We start from the raw sequence: 17,196 nt of genomic DNA on the forward strand, positions 1-17,196 counted from the left end.
GGGTATAGAGAGAACATACCTCAACATAATAAAGGCCACATGTGACAAGCCGATAGCTAACATCATATTCAATCGTGGATAGTTGAAAGCTTTTCCTCTAAGATCAGAAATAAGACAATGACAGCCACACTCTCCACTTTTATTCAACATAGTACTGGAAGCCCCACCCAGAGCACTTAGGAACGAAAAAGAAATAAAAGGCATCCAATTTGGAAATGAAAAAGTAAAACTTTCTCTATTCAGATAACATGGTATTATATATAGAAAACTCTAAAGACTCTACCAAAACGCTGTTAGAACTAACAAGCAAATTCAGTAAAGTCACAGGATACAAAATCAATATACAAAAATCAGTTGCATTTCTATACACTAACAATGAACTATCAGAAAGAGAAATTAAGAAAACAATCGCATTTACAACTGTATCAAAAAGAATAAAATACTTAGAAATAAATTCAACCAAAGGGGTGAAAGACCTTTACACTGAAAACTATAAGACATTGATGAAAGAAAGTGAAGAGGACACAAATAAATGGAAAGATATTCCACCCTCATATCCACATTACCCAAAGCAATCTACAGATTCTATGCAATCTGTATCAAAATTCCAATGGCATTTTCCAGAGAAATAGAACAAAACCATCCTGAAGTTTGTATGGAACTGCAGAAGACCCCAAACAGCCAAGCAATCTTGAGAAAGAACAATGCTGGAGGCCTCACACTTCTTGATTTCAAACTACAATTACAAAGCTATAGAAATTAAAATAGTATGATATTGGCATAAAAAACAGACACATTGACTGGTGGAACAGGATAGGGAGCCCAGAAATAAACCCATGCATATATGGTCAGTTGATTCCCAACAAAGGAGTCAAGAATATACAATAGAGAAAGGATAGTCTCTTCAATAAACAGTACCAGGAAAACTGGACAGCCACGTGCAAAAGAATGAAAGTAGATTCCTATCTTACATCAACTCAAAATAGTTGATCAACTCAAAATAGATTAAAGACTTGAACATAAGACCTACAACTGTAAAACTCCCAGAAGAAAAGAAGGGGTAAGCTCCTTGACATGGGTCTTGGATTTGACACCAAAAGCACAGGCAACAAAAGTGAAAATAAACAAGTGGGTCTACATCAAACTAAAAACCTTCTCTACAGCAAAGGAAATGCTATGGTGGTAATTATTTTGCAATGTAAGCGGATCAAAGGAGCACATTGTACACCTTAAACTTTCACAATGTGGTATATCAAGTATATCTTAATAAAGCTGGAAAAAAAATTTTTCATTGGTATTGAATAGAATCTATAGATAAATTTATACTATTCAGTCTTCCTATCCATTAACATGATGTTTCTCTCCACATATTTAGGTATTATATACTGTATTTTTACAATGTTTTATAATATTCTACAAATTACACATCTTTTGCTAAATATATTCCTAAGTGCCTGTTCTTGTTTCTGCTACTGAAAAAGATGTTATTTTAAAGTTACATTTTTTGCTTGTTACTATTATGAGGAAACACAGTTGACTTTAAACAGTTATTGTCATGCTTCTGACATTGATGGAGTAAAAGGGACCAGATTTACCCTTCCTCTTCAAACAACTAGGAAAACAGACAAAATATAAGAAACAATGATTTTCAGACATCGTACAATACACAGCAGAGGACAGTGATTCCTGAGAGAATGCTAACAAGTGAGGTGAGCCCAACGAATGTCCCAGCTTCCTGCCTGGGAGAGTTTCCAGGTCATAGTGAATGGAAGGGACACCCAAACGGAGGCCAGTTGTCAAAGTTCAGGGAGGCAAAGGCATAATTTTCAGGGCAAAATATCACGGGAGGGTGCTACACCGAGTAACAGAAACACCCAGAGTATTTTCTCTGATCACAACAGAATTAAATTAGAACTCATAGCAGAAAGATAGCTGAAAAATCCCCAAACATTTGGAAATTAAACAACAAGCATATAAATAACCCATGAGTTAAAGAAGAAATAACAAGGAGAATTATAAAATATTTTGAACTCACTGAAAGTGAAAACATGACATATAAAAATCTGAGTGATGTTGCTACAGCTTGCTTAAAGGGAAAGTTATAACATGATATATTATAGATATTTTTGCCAGAAAACAAGAAAACTCTCAAACAGTAATCTAAGCTTCCATCTTGAAAAATATTAAATCTAAAATACGACTAAAGAGAAAAGCAATAAAGAACAAAAATCAGTGAAATAGATAAAAAAGCAATGGAGAATAATCAGTGCAAACAAAAGCTAATTCTATGAAAAGATCAATTAAATTTATAATAGTCTAGCCAAGCTAATCGAGAGAAAAAGGAGACTTACACAGATTACCAATAATAGGAATGAAAGAGAGCTCATCACTACATAAAGGAACTACATATGAGTAACTTTGTGACAATAAATTCAACCAGCTAGACGAAATGTACAAATTTCTTTAGAGATATAAACTACCAGAACTCACTCAAGAAGATATAGGTAATATTTCTATATCTATAAAAGAAATTGAATTGGTGATTAAAAATCTTACCATAATGAAAACTCTAGCATGAGATGGTTTCCTTGGTGAATAATACCAAACATTAAAAAAAAAAATAATCGAACAAATTCTATCCACACTCTTTCAGAAAATAGAAGCGGTGGAAATATTTCCTAACTCATTCTATGAGGCTGAATTACTATCATAAGTTATAAGAAAAAAAACCACTAAAATTTATCATGAACACATATGTCAAAATTTTAGTAAACTAAGAATAAAAGAGAATTTCATTAATCTGATAAAAGATGTCGATATAAAACACAGCTAACGTCTTGATGGTGAGAGACTGCCTGTATCATATTTAGCTTAACAGATGCTGACAAATAGTTTGCCAGAATGGTTGTGAAATTTTACTCTTTGCTCAGCAAAGTATGAGAATTCCAGTTTCTTCAAATGCTCAGTTATACTTGGTATTGAAAGGTAACTTTGTAGCTTGGTCTTACATGGTAGCAATTTTACTAAACTGCTTTACTATTTCTAATAACATACAGATTCTTTTGGATTTTCTAGGTAAATAATCAGCAAATAACGACATTTTTGTTTCTTCCTCTCTAATCTTTATGCCTTTTCTCTTTCTTGTCTTATTGTGATGGCTAAGCTCACTGGTACAATGCTGAAAAGAAATGGTGATAGCATTTGGGTTTTACCTTGAATATAAAGATAATTCTTTTAATATTTAAACAGTAATTAAAATATTTGCTATAGGTTTTTTATACATATTCTTTTTTGAGTTTAAATATATTTCCTTTAATTCCTAGCTGTTGAAAGTTTTCCCTATGAATGATTGCTGAATTTTATTATATGCTTTTTGTTTATTTTATTTTATTTTATTTTTTTTAAAGATTGGCACCTGGGCTAACAATTGTTGCCAATCTTCCTTTTTTTTTTTAAAGAATTTGGCACCTGGGCTAACAACTGTTGCCAATCTTTTTTTTTTTTTTTTTCTGCTTTATCTCCCCAACCCCACCCTGTACACAGTCGTATATCTTAGTTGCATGTCCTTCTAGTTGTGGGATGTGGGACGCTGCCTCAACATGGCCTGACGAGCGGTGCCATGTCCGCGCCCAGGATCCGAACCCTGGGCTGCCGCAGCAGAGCGCGAACTTAACCACTCGGCCACGGAGCCGGCCCCTATTTTTATTTTTTAACCTTTGGGATGAACATACAGTTTTTCTCCTTTAAACTGTTAATGTAATAGTTCATTTACATTGAGTGTGATTACTGATCTATTTTGATTTATTTCTATTCCCTATTTTTGTCCTTTTTATTTAGCTTGATTTTTCTTTGTTCCTTTTTCTTTGCTCAGACTTGTATTTTTTCTTGTAACTTTTCTTCCATAAGTTTGGATATATACATTCTATTTCTTAAATTTTTACCTTATATATTTAAACATAAATGTCTATCTTTAAAAATTCTAAAAATAATCAATGTTTTCCCCTGCCCTGTCTTCAAAATAATTACAAGGGCCCAGAAAATATTATTTCAATCATTCCTTCCTTACTTATGCTCAAAGTGAAGAGTGGCAGATGTTCCCCATTCATTTCCTCTCAAGTTGGCTACTTTTACTAAAAACACACCTGAGTATAGGTTTTCACCTTTCATTCCAAGTCAAGTCATCCCTCTCTGATAGTTAAACTGCTCGTTTTCACAGCTAGCCCGCTTGTAAAACTACAGTATCATCCAAGCTAGTGGTGGCAGTGGGGTGTTTTGACTAACTCCAGACACGAAGATTACAGATTCCTACCATTCTTACCCCAAATTCGAGCAGTATTTTTCATAAATAAATGCTTCATAATTATTATTTGCCTTTGATCGATTTCCAGGGCCCTGATATGGTTATATTTTGGACAATTTTGTCCAATTTCTACATTCTACATAGCAAAACGGTGTGAGATTTTCATTTTTTGGTGGGGTGGGAGAATTTACTGACTTTCATGGCTACTTTTAAATTCTTCTCTCTGTCATTCTTGACTTGCAGTTTCACAGTAATTTACAAGGGGTGAATTTATTTTTATTTTTTCCTGCTTTGAACTTTTTGGTCTTCTTGAATCTGAGAATTGTGTTTTATTATTTCTGGAAAACTCCCAGACATTATCGTGCCTTTTTCTTTTGAGATTTAATTGCTTTACTTTTTATTTTTGAAGGCATCTTGATTGAATATAATCCACTATCTTCTCAAATCTGTTCTGCCCTGATTTTATATTATTTCCTAGGTCAGGCTATGACAAACTATGGCCAATGGGCCAAATCTAATCTGCTGTCTTTTTGTAAATAAAGTCTTACTGAAAAACAGTCAGGCTCATGTGTTTACATCATTATCTATGGCCGCTTTTGCACTGCAATGACAGAGTTGAGTATTTCCGACAGAGACCCCATGGCCCACTACGCCTAAAATATTTACTATGTGATCTTTTACAGAAAAAGTTGCCTGCTCTTGTCCTGCACCTCCAATTTGACATGGGTTCTATGTTCCCCATTATATTTTCTTCATCTTTAAACCCTTCTTTCAGATTTACTCCTCTTTGTCCAAGTGGCATTCTTAATCATTACTATTAATTTATCTTCCAGTTCATATATTCTTTCTTCAATGAGTCTAATCTGATGTGTAAAGCAGTTTCTAATTTCAATTACTATATTTCTCATCTCCTGTTTAATTTTTTTCAAATTTCAGTTTCATGTTATGTAACTTTCTGTTACTTGTCATGTAACTATATGCTTTTAGTTTCTTGAACATATTAAAGAAATAAAACATTATATATTCCCGGTATAAAAATTACAGTTCCAAAATTCTTCACTTTTTTATTTCTCTTGGTTTTTCCTTGTGGTACCTTATTTCCTTGTGTTTGGTAATTTTTGTTTGTGAGCTCATGTTCCTTGGGAACTTTTTTTAATGTGAGGCTTAAGTTTAAAATGAATTCTCTCTGATAGGATTTGTATTTCTCTTGTCTCAGCTGGGACACTCGATGCTACTTTGAACTCAAATTTTGCCCCTTTTTTGGCTATCATGGTAACTTGGTAGGGTTGAGCTTAGTCATTTTGAAGGCAGGTATTTTCTCTTTCCTGCTCCTCTCAGAGTGAAGGCTGAGGCAAGCAATTATCTCCATTAACTCTCTATGAAATGTGCATTTTTAAACACTGATCCTCTTTCTTGCTTTTTTTTTTTTTTAAGATTTTTTTTTAATTTTTTTCCTTTTTCTCCCCAAAGCCCCCCGGTACATAGTTGTGTATTCTTCGTTGTGGGTTCTTCTAGTTGTGGCATGTGGGACGTTGCCTCAGCGTGGTCTGATGAGCAGTGCCATGTCCGCGCCCAGGATTCGAACTAATGAAACACTGGGCCGCCTGCAGCGGAGCACGTGAACTTAACCACTCGGCCACGGGGCCAGCCCCCCTCTTTCTTGTTTTTTATCTATATCTCCAATCTATCCTCCCACTCTGCTCTGGTCCTAGGTTGTGTTTCTTGAGCCCTGAGTATGGACTATATGCTAGCAGCAGTAGAGGATTCCAGAATATAAAGTCATAGTTCTTCATTGCTCTGGTAATTATATTTAACATTTCCCAAGGACTCACTATGTGGGTTTTAAATACTTACTACTCTCAGTGCTTTTGATATATTTTATCATGAGTGATTCTTATAGCAAATACTCAGCAAATACAGGGAAACACCCCAGAGTAAATGCCTGCCCTTCCATGGAACTACAATTTCATATAATTTCTAGCTTTTCCAGGAATTCTTTCACTTTCATAACAGCTCAGGAATACATAAAAAAAGTTAGATGTTTTATTTTATCCAGGATATTAGGTATCCTATATTAGGAGGCATTTCACTTAAAATTTAGCACATCCTATTGCTTAAATGGAAAAATATAGGGTTAATTTAAGCCAATATGTTACTTTTCCAGATTTATTTACATTTTAAGGTGGATTCCTAATTATAAAGAAAAAGATTATGTCTTAATGTTGGCATCAGTGTGGAACTGGAGGAAATATACTGGGAAAGGATTCTTACACGGAAGTAGAAGGCTCTGTACTTCACCAATCAAAAGTATTCATTATTTCTTTTAGCAAACATTTATTGTGACCTGCTATGGGCAGGACTGTATGCTAGCAGCAGTAGAGGATTCGAGAATAGAAAGTCATAGTTCTTCATTGCACTGGTAATTATATTTAACATTTCCCAAGGACTCACTATGGGGGTTTAAACGCTTACTACTCTCAGTGCTTTTTATATATTTTATCACGTGTGATTCTCACAGCAAATATATAAGGTATGTCCTTTAGTTACTATGCTTATTTTTAAATGAGGAAACTGGAGTACACGGAGGTTAAATAATTAGGTTAGGTAAATAGCTAGTAAGTAACAAAACCTAGATTCAAATCCTTCCAGTCTGACTGCAGAGCCAACGTTCTTGACCATGATATGATACTACAGGATACGATGTTACATGATACTAGACTACACTATCCTATTATGTGTGAGAAGCTGGAGTCTAATAGGAAGATAGTAGAGACAATAATTAGAAAGAACAAAGACTACAGTAGCTCCCCCTTATCCATAGACGATACAACCCAAGACCCCCAGTGGCTGCCTGAAACTGCAGATGAACCCTATATGTAATATGCTTTTTCTTATGAACACCTATGATAAAATTTAATTTAGAAATTAGGCACAGTAAGAGATTTACAATAACTAATAATAAAATAGAAGAATTATAACAATATACTGTAATAACATTTATGTGAATGTGGTCTTTTGCTCTTTCAGTCCAAACCTATTCCTGAATGGGTGTACACATCCCTCACATGCAGCAAACAGCTTGGTGTCACGCGTTTCATGGGCTCCCTTGCTCAAGTCTTCGTGTAGGCTCAATGCCTTCTGGCGCAACATGCTGCCGTCAGTTGGAACACGCTTTCTGTTCATGTCTTCCACCCACAAATCTAATGCCTTTTTCATCTTATCTAAGTACTTATCACGCACTGTGGCCATCACTTCTGCAGTTTGAGGCACGACAGCAAAACTAGTGTGATTTTTTTTTCTTTCTTCACAATTTCACAGGAAGAAGATTCATTCTTACTGTGGATCTTAGCAACCTCAACATACAATTTCTTTTCTTTCCTTGTTAAGTCGAGAACTTTCACCTTTTCACATAAAGGAAGCACTTTATGGCTTCTCTGTGGCATATCTGAATTGCCAGCAACACTACACTTGTGCTTTGGGGCCATTATTAAGTAAAATAAGGGTGTCTTGAACACAAGCACTGCAACACCACAACAGTTGATCTGATAACCAAGACAGCTTCTAAGTGACTAATGGATGGGTAGGATATACAGTGTGGACACACTGGACAAAGGGATGATTCATGTCCCAGGTAGGACAGAACAAAACGGTGTGAGATTTCATAATGCTGCTCAGAACAGCATGCAATTTAACACTTATGAATTGTTTATTTCTAGAATTTTCCACTTAATATTTTCAGACTGTGGTTGACCCTGAGTAACTGAAACCCTGGAAAGAGAAACTGCAGATAAGGGAGTACTATTGCACAGGGAAATATTTGCTAAATGTCACTGTAACAGCATAGATAAGAGGATCACTACAGGGCGTGGTGAGATGATCAGGGAAGCTTTTTGAAAGACTTGGAACTTTAGCTGTGCTCAAGACCAACCACAACCGCATGCTGAGAAACATAAATTAGGGCATCAAATGGTGGCTTTTTTCTCTTATAATAAACACTTAACCCCATTTAATGGCATGCTAAGAAATAAACTGAGCATACTGGAAAGTTCAAAGCTTTATTATCTCTGTAGAATCAAGAAAGCACATTCTGTTTCTTTTCCCCATGGTAACAGAAAGACAAGAGTTACCAGAACACCTTGAAGTTACACTGTGCCCTTAGGACTAAATTCTGGTTAAAGAAAGAGAGAGAAAGGTATCTTGCTATTTCTAGGCCTGGCCATAGATTTCCCAAACAATCATACAAACTCTTTCTCTTTCACTTAGACCAAGGAAGATACGGGATAGAAGAAATCATCTAAGGAGAACCCCTCAAAGAGCCATCTGACTCTTATGTAACTATGACACGAGCAATACATGAATCTTTATTGTTTTAAACTACTGAGATTTTGACGTTTCTTGTTATCGCAGTGAGTTTTAATTACCCTGACTAACGAAACAGATATGAATGCAGACCAGCAAAATCATTGCACAGTCCTTTATAGATGGTGTCTTGGAGGATTCAGAAAAGTGTCTTTGTAGCCCTCAAAATTTCCTTTTCCCTCATTGTTTCCTATCTTTTACTTTGTTGGTTGTAGGGATTTTCAAGAGTGACGAGGTCCTTTGTATGATGGTCAAAAGAAAATGAAATTTTGCTTAGGACAAATTGACAATTATGTACCATTTTAGGGTCAACATTCATTATAACAACAATATTATTATAATAGCTGATATTTATCGAACAATTTGCATTAATTTGTTCTACATATTTTATGTGCCTTATTTTGTTTAATTTTTAAAAATATTTAAGATGGGTATGATTATTGTTGGCAACAATTCAATGTGGTTTTAACACTGCTTTAAAAAACTCCTAGTGCTCAAAATGTTTTTCAATCGCCTAGGAAAAAATAGTCCATTTTTCGTATGTGAAGATACAACTTGGCTATATTTCATCAGCACTGATTTTTCCTAAAGTTTTGAGAATCTTTCCTGAAATATCAAAAAAAACTTTTCCATCAGACTTGAGGTTTCTAACTGAAGCTCAGGAGTTAGATGCTGTATTGATCTAATATACCATTAAGTGGCAAAATGGTACAATTTGTCATGTCCACATGGAATTATGGGAAATTCTCTCTACTGCTTGGGGTCCCCGTGTATACTTTCTCGTTTCTTCACACAACAGACCAATGCTAGAGGAGCTCTCATTTCAGTCTTTTGTTTCCAACAAGCAAATGCATGTAAACAAGCAATTATTTTTGAAGTAGTGTACTTTCTCTTACACTGTTTAAAGTAATGATTTGTATATTTCAGACTGTAAACTCTATTTTCTGCCTATAAAACAAATTATCTTTTGCACAAATATGAGAACACATAGTTTCTCTAAGTTAGCTAGTAAAACTCTCTCTCTTGCCACAGCGTATTAAGTAGGTTATTAAAATCCATTAACTTAAGTGCGTGCAAGTACTGCTGGCTTAAGAGAAACATTTCTACAGATACTATTTATCCCAAATCAAAATTGTCTTTTCTGGGTAGCCATGAAACAAAGAGTCATGACCTTACACGAGACAGGAAAAACAAATAAACAAAACTCAATTTGTGTAAAAACAGTGTCATTATGCTCTGCAGAATGTATTGGCATCTTACCTACTGCTTCTCAGGAAAATAAAACAGATGACATTTTACACACATTAATTTTCCTGTTCTATACTTCAGTGGGAGGAGGATGTTGAATACTTTAAGACAGTGCCACATCCCATGGTTAAGAGCATTCTCGTGGTACTGACTCTCAGTTTTACTATGATCTCACCCATTTTTTCTTCTACCATCAGGTTTCTCTCTTCAGCTTCTTCCTCCGCCTCCATCTCCCACCCCTTATGGCAACCCTTGCCATGGCCAATGGCCAAGTTTCCCTTCTCTGCCTACATTCCATTACCAGCTTCCCTTTCTTGGCCTCATATATAAAATTCACTGGATTCTCATCTGGTCTACATAACTCCTGACTCTTTTGAAACCTAGTCCCAAACATAGCAGGACATTTCTGAGTCACAGTTGAGATGATAAGTGAAGACCATCTACACACAACACAGCCACTCAAGTAAGCAGATGGCACAGAGCTTTCAATCAAATACAGCCAATTTTTGTTTTTTCAGTAGTTAAGTTCTATAATATCTGTGCCAACACTGAATTAGCGGATGCTGAACCGCTGCTCCTAGGGGAAATACAGGGTTTGATTCGTGAGAGCCTCTGGTCACAGCATTTTCATCAACTGATCGTCAATACCTAACTTTGCCTCATTGTGTTTCTGTTTAAGGACATGCTATTTAGAATATATTGTTGGTTCATTATCTTGGAACTCATGGCTGACAGCACTATAAGTCAAGCCTGAATGAGGCTTATCTAACACATATTTTCTCTCTAAGGCATGGCACAGCCTTCTTGTGCTTAGAAACGCTGGAGAGAACTACTGCATTTTGCTCAGGGACCATTTTAAACAGTGAAAGCATCAACACACAGCACAAAAAATGCGAAAAATGTGGCATCAAATAGACCATGAAAAGGATGCTTGTATACAGTATGAGCTGAAACATAGAGGCAGAAGAGCACTGCCTTGTCCCCTCAGCTGGGAACATGCACGCATTTTGCACGACTCAAATTTTTTGCCGCTCTCTTCTTGTCTGGGAATGACTGTGAAAGCGCCAGAAATATTGATTTGGGGATTACAAATAAATTTTAGTGAGGAGACAAATTTGCAAATATAGAATCTAGGAATAATGAGGACTGACTCTATTTCAATCATAAAAATGCTACGGCTCAGGTTGCTAACAGTAACCCCCCAAAAAGTTCCCTGTTTTAAAAGGTACATTTTCTGCCGATTGAGGAATGTGGAAATCAGGGACAATTTAATCCAGCTGAAGTTTAAAGTTTTGTTAAAACCGTGTTTAAAAGCCTTAAATTCTCTTGTGTCTACGGGATGCTTCTAAATTACAGTTCATCATAGTGTGCATTATATTCTTCCGAAGTTCGGACTTTTTTCTTTTTAATCCCAGGGCTGCAGGATTCCAGCAACTAAACAGAGAATTTCGTATTGTCTTCAGGGAAATCCCTCATTCAAAGGCACGAAGGAGAATTTCCCCCACTAATCCTGAAGGAAAAGATTACTGGCTGACCATCAAACACTTTGGTTTTCTATGATTCAGGAATTCTTCTCTTACTGCTGTCATTCCATCCTGCCTGATAGTTTCATGCAAAATGGCACTCAGTGAACTTTTGCTTCCTGGCTGACTTTTAGCAGGATCAAGGAAGCCACAGGGTCAGTGGCTGTGGGGAGGATGGGCTCAGAGAAGTCTGCTTCAGAGAACTTCGAGAAGTATAAGCTGGGGTTTCCAGTTGTGAGGTTTGACGTGGAACCAAAATCCTGGGTTTCCCTGGCTTGGTTTTCTCTTTAGGATTTACCTCGTGACCCATTCCAATGAGAGTTTTAAAACCATGTTTCAAAGTCCTTTGTGATGAAGAAGCCTGAAATATTCTCAGAAGGTCAACATGATCCTTTTCACAAGGATTCACGGCAGAACTGCGCCTGGCACACTGCCTGTCTGCAGAAACACCTTAGGTCTGCTTTAGAACGCAGAATGGAAACAAATTTTCAAAGTGTTTTTCAAGTGGCCTTTAGATTTTGTTAAATGTTTCTTTCTTTTTTCCTTTTTTGGTCAATGAAATGTCACTGTCAGTTCTTCCTGAACATAGAATCACGCATTGGCTACATAGGGAAAGAAAACCCACATGAAACATCCACCCAGATGTTATGGGAGAAATGCTGGTTTAGAAAAGGCTTTGTTCTGTGGCCGAGGCTGCTCTGCTGCTTCTAGCACATCCATTTTTACTTACACAATTTAATGAATAAAAACATGCTAACCGACAATCCACAAGAACAAGCAGATCCCAATTACTGAAAAACAGAACTGCTTCAGCGAGAGGTGAAGAAGTGGAAAACACCACGAAATGAGTTTAAATAAAGCACTCAGTTGAGAGTTTCATTTTCCCTGTAACTGATTTCTTTGGGTTCAAGAGGAACTCACAACTTGCTTGAATCTGGTTTCTACGACATTAACATCGAAGCAATAGTACCTGCCGGCTGTCTGCCTCTTTGGGATGGGGGCTCATGTGTATGCTTTGTTGAAGACAATTGCCCAGAAGAAAATAACTCCAACGCCTGGAGGTCCCGTGTGTAATGCTACATGTGCAATACTACACTTAGAGGGCTTTCGTTCGATTCTTCCTGGCTCACTAGCTGTGTGACCTCGGCCGAGTGACAGCCTGCTGAGGCGAGGTCTTCTCAAGTGCAGACTGAGGATTCCCAAAGTTTGTTATCACATTGGATTGTTACAAGATCTTGATAACAGAATGGATTTACAGGATTTGAGTGCCTTCCATTCAAGAAGTGGTCACTGTTGATTTATTATTTCTGCATCATAATCCCATCTTGTGGTCATTCTGCACTTCCCGTGCCTCCCCTCCATGGCCACCTAGAGCCCACACCCCAGGGAGGGCGTGTTTGGGGTGATAGATGCCTCATGAGCAGAAGAACCTGTCCAGGGCCAGCAAAGCAGTCAGGCACCTGAGGGAAAAAGAAGTTAGCAAAATGCAAAGTGTCTTTATTACAACTCAACTGGTTTTAAAGTTTCCATTTCTTTTCAGTAAATGTGTTTTCTTCCTCTCATGGAACGAAGAACATATGTGCTGCCTGGCAGATGATTTCTGCAACTCTTCAAGTCAGGATGAGAGGGGGCTGACTCACAATTCCTTACACTGCACGTGTGAAATCTTTCAAGAAAACTTGGAGGGGAGAAGAGCCACTGAATTTTGGATGATGCTCTCAATTGCTTTCCCATTAAATCAGTAAAAAAAGAATCGATCAATTATTTGCTTCTATTTCTGACCCTTTTGAACTATTTTTTAAGCAGTATGAAGACATGTATTGAACAAGTTAATGACACTGGAAAGAACAGAAAGAAAGTAACATTTGTAGCGTGTTGTAGTGTTCCAATCATCTGAATTATGTGGTCCTGTGGCACCCCTGTGATGTCACTTTATCAATGATAAGGACAAGGGCTCTCAGGGACGACATGGCCACTGAGACTTCATATTGACTCTAATCATTGCTTTCTTTACACTATACTATCTGCCTTACTTTCAAATTTTTTTAAGATTCACAGAGTTCACATAAAGTATGGGAAATCAGAACAAGATTCCTGTTGAAAATAATACATTTGAGAAAATGTTTCTTCAGTTATCACTGCAACTGATCCAGCATGTGACAAGAGTTCTTCCACTAGATATATAGTCCCTGACATCCATGCAAAAAACAGCAGGTCAAGGACCTTGCCTATGCGATATGTTGTATGAAATGTCAGTGATCAAGTCTGAATGTCTATAGACAACACACCAGCACGGCCCACACACTGACAGACTCATTTAGTGTCTGGAGTTTTCTTTGAAAAAAAGTATTTTATAACTGTATACAAATTAAACAAGAAGTCCAACAAGGCTTTTATTGCCCCTGGAAAGGGCAACAGACCTGACTAATTATTTCCTTTAAGTGCTTTCTTCATCGCATATTAAGGGAATGCTCCTGGCGGAAGGCCTGTGTGTGCTCAGTGGCGGTTCTAGAAGCCAGAGTGCGACTGTGTGGGTAAGGGAAATGAGAATGGAGGGAAGCTGAACTCAGAGAGGCTCTACCCTGGTCTGAACAGCTGCAGTCACAGAGTGAGGTAGCTCTTTGAGGGCAAAGCTCCCCAGCTCAGAAAACAGAAGCGCTCCAACAGCTCCTGCAACAGAGGCCAGAGGAGGAGCTGGGAGCCAGAAACCCTAACTACAGGCGAAGTGGGAGTGTTTCTGCTTCATTCCAGAACTCAGTTCCAATCCTGGGCTCCCTACTTAATGACTGTGTGACCTTGAGCAAAGCACTTAAACTTTGTGGAGTCCTGTTTCCTTGGGTGTCAGTAGGGACAGCAGCACCTCCCTGGGCATAGTCGGGAGGATTAAAAGGTAAGAGCACTGCACAGCGCATGGCGCACAGTTGACACTGAATAAATAGTAGTCATTATTTTGTACCATTGTGATTATCCACAATCCCGAGATTGTTAACATCACCAATGCTATAATTTGAAACATATTATACTTTACATTCCAGCAAACTAGTTCAAAGCCTGTTTTTCAAAAACATTATCTAGTTTGAGCTTTAAAAAAAATCCCTGTGTATGTTCTGCTCCGCTTATCAAAGGCTCTCCGTAATGCTTACCCAAGGGTAAGTCAATTACACAGGATACTGTTCTGCCTTCTATCATTCTTCTCGAACCACATTCCACGTGGTAATGGGTCAATTTCTTTACTTCCTTTTCCCTCCTACCACATTCCATACCCTAAAAAGATGCCAGTTAAGTTTTAACCCTCCTTTGAAAGCGAATTTTCATCTCTACTTTTCTTTTAAAAGTTATTTAAAGTAGTTGCAAGTTCTTTTCGTGCCCTCCACCCCCAACCCATGTAACAAAATAATAACAGGAGAAAATTATCTGTGCTGTTGCCAGAGTGCTCCCGCGGAGCACTATGATTTTGTAATGAACTACGCATCCATAAACGGGTTGACTGTTTGATCTCTGGCTGCTTGGACGACTTTAAAGAGAAAGGCATTCCAGTCCAAACCACACAAAGAGAGAGGGACACAGGTTATTTATGGGGGCCCACTGACTCTAAGTTTAGCCTGGCTCTTTCAAGATTCAAATACACACATCATTTTGACTGCCAAAACTGCTCCCTCCCCTTCTGGGGTCTAATGGGGTTGTAGTGTAGGAATGTCTGATCTCTGGCTTCTCCCTGGGGTGAGAAAGGTAGCTGGTTTGGCAGAGAGACAGACACAACAGTATTTATAGAGACAGTAGAAAATCGACTCCATATGCCTGTAAAGGGAAATCAGAGTAAATCACCGGCAGCTAAGAGGACTCCTGAACTCACTTTCTGAGGCTGGTTCAGCTTCTGGCTGAGAATAAACAGGACCTACTAACCAGCTCTCTAGCTGTACAAAATCCAGCATCCACACGCCCTCTTTCATCTGAAGGTGTTCCAACACTGTCACCTTACAGAAAGAGGAGAAATGCCCTCTTTGGTTCCTTGAATTCAGAAGCTGTTTTGCAAGTATGACTGTTGCCTGACTCAGCGAACTTCCTGTGTCAGAGCTGGTGCAAACATGGAAGCCATGAATTCCTGATTCTGAAGTTGTTAAAGCTGAGTTCAATGACTTCTTGTCAGTGATTCTCAGATGGTGATCTCTTTGGTGATCTGCAGTGTGGCTGAGCATTGATTCACGCTGCTCACTAAAGCAAAATCCAAGTTGAATCAAGACTGTCCTGGAATAGGATCTATCTATTCTCTTTCCTATCTTCCTCCGGATCAAATACCAAAATTTGACAATGTGATGTTGAAATGGCGAGGGCTGCATGAGGACCTCTGTAACGGGAGAAAACTCAAAATGGAGATTCCTTTTATTAGTATAAGATATCAAACTGGTGGATTTATGATCAGAACTTGGGCCAAATGAATACAGCTATAGCTGAGAGGCAGTCTGGTCATCCCACCATTCCAGATGCTTGAGGCCACCTACGAAGGCTGATCTGGGCAAAGCCAAAGGATCTCGACGAAATTGCCAAATTTATTTTGCCACTTTTGTGGGATCCTGACTTGGACTCTTAATTTTGATTCACTCTATTCACTCCGTAGACAGAAAGTCATCAGACACCTACACAGGTCCACATATCATTTGCCAAAAGTTCATGTTTTTTGAGCATTCTCTCATTCTTTGGTCATCATGATGGCTTCAAGCCAGAGTCTGAACATAAAGACAAGCATAGACGTGAAAATAAAACATGGCCTGAGAAGTAACACATATGTCAATGGTGCTGCCTGCTAACTCAAGGAAGAATGGCTAAAAAAACAAAACAGCTGCATCTCAGAACAAATACACATTGGGAGAAGATCGCATGGTTCGACTCAGGCACTTGGTTCCACAGGATTCGGGGAGGCAATCAACAGAAGCCAACTTTCACAGATAGGACTTTAGCTCATAATTCATTCACTGTCAAGATGACAAATGATCATTTTATGATTTAATAAAAAGATAGGGCTTACCTAAAAAGAAGGTGAGGAAGAGGAGTGCTCCATGGAGAAGCAGCACAGTCTTTTGAGGCGACACCCAGGGACTCTGGGTTGGGGCTCCAGCTCTGTCTCCAGGACAAGGGAGCTCACAGCGCAATCAGTCTGAATTTAGGATCTCAGTCTCTCCATCTGTAAAATACAAATAATGATGTCATTGTTTCCACCAAGTAACTGCAAACGGAGTAATTAGGAATTTATGCTGATTAAAAAACAAGGAAGGGGGCCAGCCCAGTGGCGCAGTGGTTAAGTTTGCACTTTCTGTTTCGGCGGCCCAGGGTTCGCTAGTTCGGATCCCAGGTGCAGACCTATGCACTGCTTGTCAAGCCATGCTGTGGCAGGTGTCCCACATATAAAGTAGAGGAAGATGGGCACAGATGTTAGCTCAGGGCCAGCCTTCCTCAGGAAAAGAGGAGGATTGGCAGCAGTTAGCTCAGGGGTAATCTTCCTCAAAAAAACCAAAAAACACAGGAAGGAGTAGGAGTAAAATGCATACCTAATATGCAGCACAGAATGCATGGTGATCACACCTGTGCTTCTATATAAGGATACCTAAATTTAGAGATTTTTAACTTCCAGTTTTCCGCAAAACATCAGTTGGACATTACAGAGGAAGGTAAACACATTAAACTAGATCAACCATGATCATAAGAGCAAGCTGATGGAATTGGGGGTGGAAGGAAATCAGGAGAAGCCAATAGAGAATCGAAACGCTAAAT

At 38.2% G+C, this 17,196-nt stretch overlaps 1 protein-coding gene across 1 annotated transcript in view; it reads right to left on the bottom strand.

The window, feature by feature from the left end:
* KIAA1217 (KIAA1217 ortholog) overlaps positions 1 to 17,196 on the bottom strand; it is a 702,592-nt gene that overhangs the window by 431,140 nt on the left and 254,256 nt on the right. Inside the window, exon 2 of the mRNA XM_070501282.1 lies at positions 16,454 to 16,609. The gene's annotated coding sequence lies outside the window, so the exon portion shown is untranslated. The remainder of the gene's footprint in view (positions 1 to 16,453; positions 16,610 to 17,196) is intronic.

The sequence above is a fragment of the Equus asinus genome, chromosome 29 (assembly GCF_041296235.1).
Source record: "Equus asinus isolate D_3611 breed Donkey chromosome 29, EquAss-T2T_v2, whole genome shotgun sequence".
NCBI classification, from domain to species: domain Eukaryota; kingdom Metazoa; phylum Chordata; class Mammalia; order Perissodactyla; family Equidae; genus Equus; species Equus asinus.